This window comes from Anser cygnoides, chromosome 3, assembly GCF_040182565.1.
Source record: "Anser cygnoides isolate HZ-2024a breed goose chromosome 3, Taihu_goose_T2T_genome, whole genome shotgun sequence".
NCBI lineage: Eukaryota > Metazoa > Chordata > Aves > Anseriformes > Anatidae > Anser > Anser cygnoides.
The window spans coordinates 52,037,111-52,045,097 of NC_089875.1; positions in this window are offsets into that span (position 1 = coordinate 52,037,111).

Consider the following 7,987-nt stretch of genomic DNA (forward strand, 5'->3'; position numbering starts at 1 on the left):
GAGGTACTCCGATGTTCTCCGATGTACTTCCAATGTTCCCAGACATCAGGAGAAAAAAACCTGCAAGGAACAGTCTCAGGCATGGCTTATGAAAATCTGAGGTATTTAAGAATAAAGAATTCTAAATTAAGGCAGACCTTTATTTAAAAATGGGCAATAATTTTGTTTCAAAAACTTTCATGAGTTAGTCACAGTAAACCTCCACAGATTTTACTTTAAACAATTTCTCAGCATACCAAACTAAATATTGCTAGCAGAGCCCCAGAATAAATTTTCCTTAAAGAAGCCTTAAATGAAAGAAGAATGAGATCTGTTTAGCATTTAACATTTTATTATCCAAGTTTTCCACATCAATCTCTGCATTTGAAATGTAATCCTTGGATTTATTCCTTTGCCAACACCCCCCCCCAAAAAAAAAAAAAATGAGAGAGAGAGAGAGAGAAAAGCAGCTCTCTCTTTTTTTTTCCTCTCTTTTTTTTTTGTTTTGTTTTGTTTTGTTTTATGAAGCAGCTGCAGAAGTTCATAAAACTACCACCTTGTCACAGTTCTGCATCCTGGGATATCCACATGAAACAGTTTCTTGTCACTGCAAGGTAAATACAGTTTGGTCTTCTAATTGTATTTCATATGCTGCAGGAAATGCTCTCTTTTAAAAAAAAAAATAATAATTGTCAAATGTTAAAGAAATGCAAGTTAAAAATTTGATAACCTTTGCAATATCAGAAGGTTTCCATTCTTTTCAGTACTAAAGAGTATCTATTCTGGGATACATGATACATGGGTGGTTTTCCTTTGCTATCAATTTTTCCCTGATTTTCAACTCTCTGGTCCCACCTTTGTATTTAAAGTGGCTCCTGCCTTTCAGATGTTTTAGTCAGAAAATTAAGAAAATTATGTACTTTGATGACCTAAGACCACAAATAATCAGTTCAGCCCTCTGTAAACATCTCATTGCATGCTAGCCACTGAGCCTCTGGTAGTACAAAAGTGTATGGCTGTGCTATAAGCAGGGAGCATCAGCAGGTCTGTTTCAAACTTCCCTCTACCTCAAATGCTCTAGGCACATCACTGCAGCTAAACTGTGCATTCCTTCCTTTGGGGGTAGCAGCATGTGCTCTTTCAAAAGGAGATGCTCTGTCATTCCCTGTTGCTTGCAGTATGTTCAGATAGCGCAGTGCTGTAAACATTTGCTTCCACTGCGCCTCAAGTGTTTATTTGCTTTTTGCTTCCTGAAATCTTCAGTCTGAAATTTTACAACAGATTAATACTTAAAGATATCCAACCTTAAAGTAACAGGTCACAAGTAGTTATGATTTAGAGAGGAAAAAATTCTTCTTGAGAAATCTTTCTGAGTACACTGCTTCTTTTCAGTGATCTGCTGCTGAAAATGGTTTATATAGAGTGAGGTTTTCCAATCTGAAAAAGGTGAGTCTGTGAGTCTGTTTAGGCATATGCACAGTCTTTGGAGGGCCCTTCAATCACAACTGCCACTCAGCAGCATCCAGAGTACAACCAATCTACACTGGCAGCACTGTACATGGTGTCAACAGCAGTAAGCAGTAACATTTTTATAAGAATTGAAAACATCTCCACAACTTAAGAATGTGAAGCAACATAGACAACGGGCTTAGAAATGGCATGAAATAAAGTTGCTTAAGAGCAAAACAGTGAAGTGATGTGTGCTTGAGGCTATTCTTCACAGTTTCCAGAAGTGCCTGATAACAATTTTTGCCATTTATATGAGGAGACGCTTGAAGTTACTTCTTTATTTTCAGTGGAGTCACCTCTGCTATGGGGAAGATAATTCTTGAACATACTCTCGAATTTTAGGAATAATACCAATGAACAATATAAATATGCGTTTATTTTATTGTGTAATATTACATCTTCCTCCCCCAAGATGGCATTAAAATGCATTTTTAAAGAGAGGCCTGTGGATTTCTGGATGCAGTGATACATCCATCGAGGTTTTTCTCCTAGTCATATCTCTTAGATGATGTATTCTGATCACTGTAGAGCTCCATCAGTTCTTCTACAGTTTTCTGTGTATTAACATATATTTCTTTCCTGACATATATTTTACTCTATTTATAATAACAACTTTTAAATATTATATCAATGGTTAGATTTGCTGGTTTATCTGGTTCGTAGTGTTAATAATGTTACAAATAACATATACTGACACATTTACGTCTGTATGATTTTATTTGCATATATCTATCATTGTTCAGTGTATTTATATACACAGACATACACTAGGGTCCAAAACAGAGTCCAAATAAAGAAAGTCCCAATACTCTAGGGCCTTTCAGAACATATACGACCCTTCCTCAGAAAAGGAGGCCATGCTCTAAACCAAAGGCTTTAAAACCTGAAATATATGTTGTGCAAATTGGAAAGAATTGGCAACAACAGCAGTGAAAAAGGGCAGACAGCATGTTCTGTGTGTTTTTTCAGAGATCTGCTTCCCTGGAGAGGCAGACTCCTTCTGTGTTTAGCTCCGACATGGAGGAAGCATGCTACCAGCCCTTCCTAACACTATCCATGGAGCATGGTGAAGCAGATGGCTTTTTCAGGCTGGAAGCCAGAGGCCTTTTCTGGAACCCCCTTGGCCAAGCCAAGCCACTCCCAGCACCTACACAGCTGTCACAGGTGTGCGGATGATGGGGTTTTCCAAACTAGCCTTAACCCTGTAGCAGAAAAGATACCAGAGCAGGCAGGAACTTTACTTAGTCTGGATTACATTCAGACATTGGTCACTTCTTGGATCATCCTCTCACTGTAACTTTTTGAAAATACAGGCACTTTGATTAAGTATTTTTCTTGCTAGAATTGATCTGATCTTTATAAGACTATGGAATGTTTCTGTAGGCAATAACTAAGGGAATTCATGTTGATGTCTGGTATTAGTTTTCCTGAGAAAATCAAGTACAGCATCCATGCTATTATTGACACAGTTTTTTAAAGTTTGACAAACATGGTGTGTCAAGCCTGTTTGTTCATTCCAGGTACAACTGGGACTGTTTTTAAGGCGTGCCTGTTTAAATATATATACCACACCCTCCCTATCAGGGGTAAGGCTTTGCTCATTTGTGCTGATTAAACCTTCTGCTGTTTTAATAATAATAATATTACTTATTCCAAAGATAGATTGCTCAGGACAATGTACAGATGTCTTAGTACCTACAATATATGCTGGACTACTCTATAACCACACATGCACCCATTAACATCCACTCAATCATCTCTTTGTGAGGTGTTTCATTTTTAGCATTTTTAGCTCTGAAACTCCCACCTAGATGGAAACTACTAGCATAGCTGCTGAGACTTCTGCCAAAATTTCTGTACACAGTCATTCTTACCACAGAATTACTCTGTAGAATGCCAAGGTTAATTTTTAGATGAATAATACCATGTAAGAATTCTTTCATCTTAACATACTGCTGGTGTTGTTTTCTGTATATGGTCTTTATAGCCTCGAACACTAGAGGTTAATGTAATTACTGGCTTAGAGTGTTGCTAGAGAGCTACAGAGATATCAGGGAAGTTGTACGTCTTAGCATTTGTGTATCTGGTGTGTTCTGTGTACCTTGGTCACATGTACAGATGTAAGCATGCACACAACTGATCTCTTTGACCTCTTAACTGCAATGTAGCAGTGACTTCTTTCCCTCCTTCTATAAATTCATAGTTTTATCATGAGTCTCATAGAATCTGGTCTTTCTTCTAAAACAAGTCACCTGGAATTACCAGATAACTTTAATCTTATTTTAATAAATGAAAACATACCTTGCCCTTGTATTAAACAACAGCAACAACAAAAACTCTCAAAGAATGACAAAAATGTTCCTCAAGGTTCAAAACATAGTCAGTGAGTACAAAATCAAATTTATCTTCATCCATTCATAAGGAGCTGCTTCTAGACAGGGAAAGCTGTTATGTTAGAAATCTGTTAAGATGCTAAAACACATGCTTAGCATTAAGCACATGAGTGTAGCCCCTTGAGGCCCATGATTTTATATTTTGCTAAACCAATGGTAGCATATTCATTTTATAAATGGATACTTACCTTCAAGACTAAATGTTTTCAGTGAAGAAAATAATGCTTAGAGTATTCCACCTTGCTACTCACTTAAAAGATAATATTCAGGGGGTTTAATACTGTAAAAATAAATAAATAAAATGAAGTAACTACCACATTGAACAGCTGTTTCTGACAACAGGGAAGCCACTTAGGCAATTTATATTTTCAATGTTGTTTACATATGGGAACAATACTCCAGAGCACAGTATGTGAGCTAGCAAAAGTAAACACACACCCAATTTGTAAACTTTTAATATGCTTGTTTTACTATAAAAATAGACTTGTAATTAGTTCCCTGGAGTTTTGGTACAATAAGATGAAGTTTAGTTTCATACACAAGACAACCAGAAGATTGTTGCTTTAGCTGAGACTTAGACAAGCACATCAGGACCAATAACATGAATGCGAGTGTTCCTACACGTTTAAATGCCTTTACATCAAAGAAAATGGGGTGAAACTGAGAGTGAAGATTCACAGCCCTGTACAAGATGCAGCACAGTGTTTTATTTTTGTATATTGAGTCTGACATTGCCATGTGAATCTAAACACACACCTTTCAGCAATTAAACAAGATAGGATAATAGTGTGAGGTTTTATGCTTATTAAAGGAGTGATTTATTGACAACTCAACAGTTTTGAGTGGGGGAAGGAGAGAAAGAAATCCTAAAAAATAATGAATATCTAGATCCACAAAAGCGTTCTGATGTAAAGTGCACCTTGATTTCAGTCTCACTGATCTAGACTAAAGATCCAATTCTGTAGAGATTTATTCATATGAGTAATTAATTATAATCATCCCCACATGACTGGAAATTCAAGTAACAAATCAAATAAAGTAGGCTTGCAAAATTAGATCCAAATCATATGTAGTATGGTGAGGCTCTACACACATAAAATGCAATTAAATGCTTAAAGCCTTTGTAACAACTCAAAAAAGGAGGGAAAATCAGAAGGGAAACTGCAGCCTCCATGAACATATTTGGTGTAAGACAATCAAATGTCTATGTGCCAAAGCTTGAAGGTTTTTCTGCCAAAGTCATTAAAGACAGTTATAGGTTTGGATTATTTTTTTTTTTTGCATGTTAAATTTAGGTGATCAGTACAGATGTTGCAGAGCTAAGTTGTCTTTTGCAATATAGGCTTGGTCTCACTACATTCTTTTCCCTCTCGTCAACAACTTTGGAGACTCTCATGCAATTTCAAGCAACCTGAAAAAAAGCTTAAAGACTTTTCTTATTTTGTGGTGTTTGTAAACAGCTCCTAGACGATGCTGCATACCTAAAGTTACTTCAGCTCTTCATGTGCCCTTTATATACATGGATATGTCCAAAAAAGTAATAGCACATTCCTACTCTAAAAGAAACTTGACTCTTATTCCTGCAATGTCCAATACAAACTCTTTGAATAGACTTTATATTTGCACAAAGTGTCACACCGGCTTTCTCTGTAACTGAGTTTATTTTAGTTTCTCTTTCTTAAGCCATTAAGTTATTATGAGTGCTACAGTATGTCCCTCTCTTCCTAATGCTTTCCTTTTTACATTTTTTTGGTGTATATTGCCGTTCCCTAATGTGGCTTTCAAATTAATAACACAGATATAAGCTCTAGAACTACTAAGTCCTGTTTGTCACCTTACCTCAGCTGCTGGCAATGGATTCTGACTGAGACAGAGGGGGACAAGGGTTTCTCAAATGAGACCAGGGCATTCTTTATAACAAGGTCTCTAGCTCTATCATTCCTATCTAGTCGGTGGTGTTCTGTTTCAAAATTGATGTGATTTTTTTTTCTTGCTTGTTATTTGGTTGTGAGAAGAGAATGTCTTGTACTAGTTTAATCAAGGAAGATTATTATATAACATCTGTCAGATTGACTTGTACCATATGGGCCCTGGGCCATCTCCTGTAAGAGAACTTACAGAGACATCTCAAAATGTCTGTGAAAATAGAACATATTTTTAGAATTGTAGAATATCCTCCTACACTGCCAAATGAACCTGTCAAAAGCGCATCTTGATTTGTTCAGCTCCTACAATTCATGCTTGTTTTCAGTAACGATATTTATTGACCAAAAGTGGGTGGAAAAGGTTCTTGGTATGTGGTTTTGCAGATGTGAAATTAACAGTACAGCAGACTTTTTTACAAAGTTTTCTAAAAGTTCTGAAGTGATGTTTTTTTCTTTCACATTAAAGGAGGAAAGATAAAAAATACGAACTAATGAGAACAGAAAAAAAAAATAAAAAAAGTAACAAAATAAATTAAAAGATTCACATGATCGTATTTGTGGTTATAATCCAAATGTAAAGATAATATGTACCTGACCATATTTGTGCTCCAAATCTCTTGATTTTCACTTGCAGCCAGTAGTAAAATTTTGAAATCATAATGCTAGGTTTGGGGGTGGCAAAATGGCATCTCCTGAGCCGCACAGGGCTACTGCTGGAGCTGGTGGGAGGCGAATGGGGGAAACGGGCAGTAGGAGTGCAAGCTTTCTGTCTGGGGTAAGGCGGCTTGAAGGGTGGCAAGGAGAACTGGAAGGAGAGCCTTTGAGAAATGTGGGAAAGCAACTAGTGGTTCAGTATGTGTCTTTTTGACTCTATGCATTTTATTTACTTCACTATCTGTCTTTGAAAAATAACACACTTGTAGCCTACTTAAAATGGTAGAAAGAGAATCTACTCTTGCTGAACAGGCAGGTATTCCATGTAGTCCCTAATAGGAAAGTTGTCCAGCAGTTGACTGCTGAAGTCATTACTGGTGGGATATGGATTTCTAGACAGTGATATCTAACAAACGAAGCATAATTGAGATTGACCTCAAACAAGGTTAAAAATAAACATAAAGAAAAGGAATGGAAAGTTCCAGAAATGTGCTAAAAGCATCCCTTGTCTAGAGGCTGACAGTAAGGCGGGTCCCTTCCATTAAGAGAGGTTTCCATGGAAGATCACACTGTCTAGATGTATGCACTTGCACCTTGCTCTGTTGAGAGCATTAATCTGACCTCGAGGAATGACTCAAGTCTTGAAAAGGAAGCTATAACAGTGATCCACAAAAATCTGTCTTGCACTAATGAAAGTGACAATTCCTGCATTTACCAGGCTAGTATCAGTTATCTATCAACTCTGGAATCTTACATATATATAGGACTTGTTTTTTAAAGAGAGTAAGGCCAGGCTTATAGATGGTTATAGGCACCATGCAAGTATTAATGTCAAAAGCCACAGCTCAGTCAATACTTACCCTCCCAGGTAAGAGCTGCAGTACACGAGGAGAGGAGTGCATAGCTGTCCGAACTTCTGTCAAATGAGCTGGGATGACAATATGGTGTAGCACATGTGCCAGCATGCTAGTTTAGCCTCAGGAAGCAGTCTGGCTGTGATAGGAAGCCAATGTGAATGAACTAATAAGCTTTACAGCTCAGCAAGCCTAATGAGCTTGGGATGGCACTGTGCTGATATGACTACCGTGTGGACCGTGCTCCTTTGTGCACTACGGACATATCCTTTTTCTCCATCTGCTGGCATCTGCTAGCAGCCTAAATGTGGCTTCAATCTCCCAGTTTGCAAGCTGCTCAGAGCATTAGCTTAAGTCACAGCCCTGAAGATGCCAAATGATTTTAAGTCAGTAGAAAGACAGGCTTAGAGCATTTTTCAGATCAGACCTGATACCTGTGGCATGATCCATACCCTCCTAGTTTGGCACACAAAGCCTCATTTGGCATTGAGGCCTGACACTTAGTACCAACATGACAGCACTCTGTGCTATGTAGCTCTGAGTGAGACTACGGGCAAATGCCATTAATAAGCATATGTACCAACACTTGCCCCAGGAATGCATGTCTTGCCATGCAGATGCTGAAAGAGAGGGATAAAAATGTAATCTCAAAAACTGGAACTGGGAGGTGTTT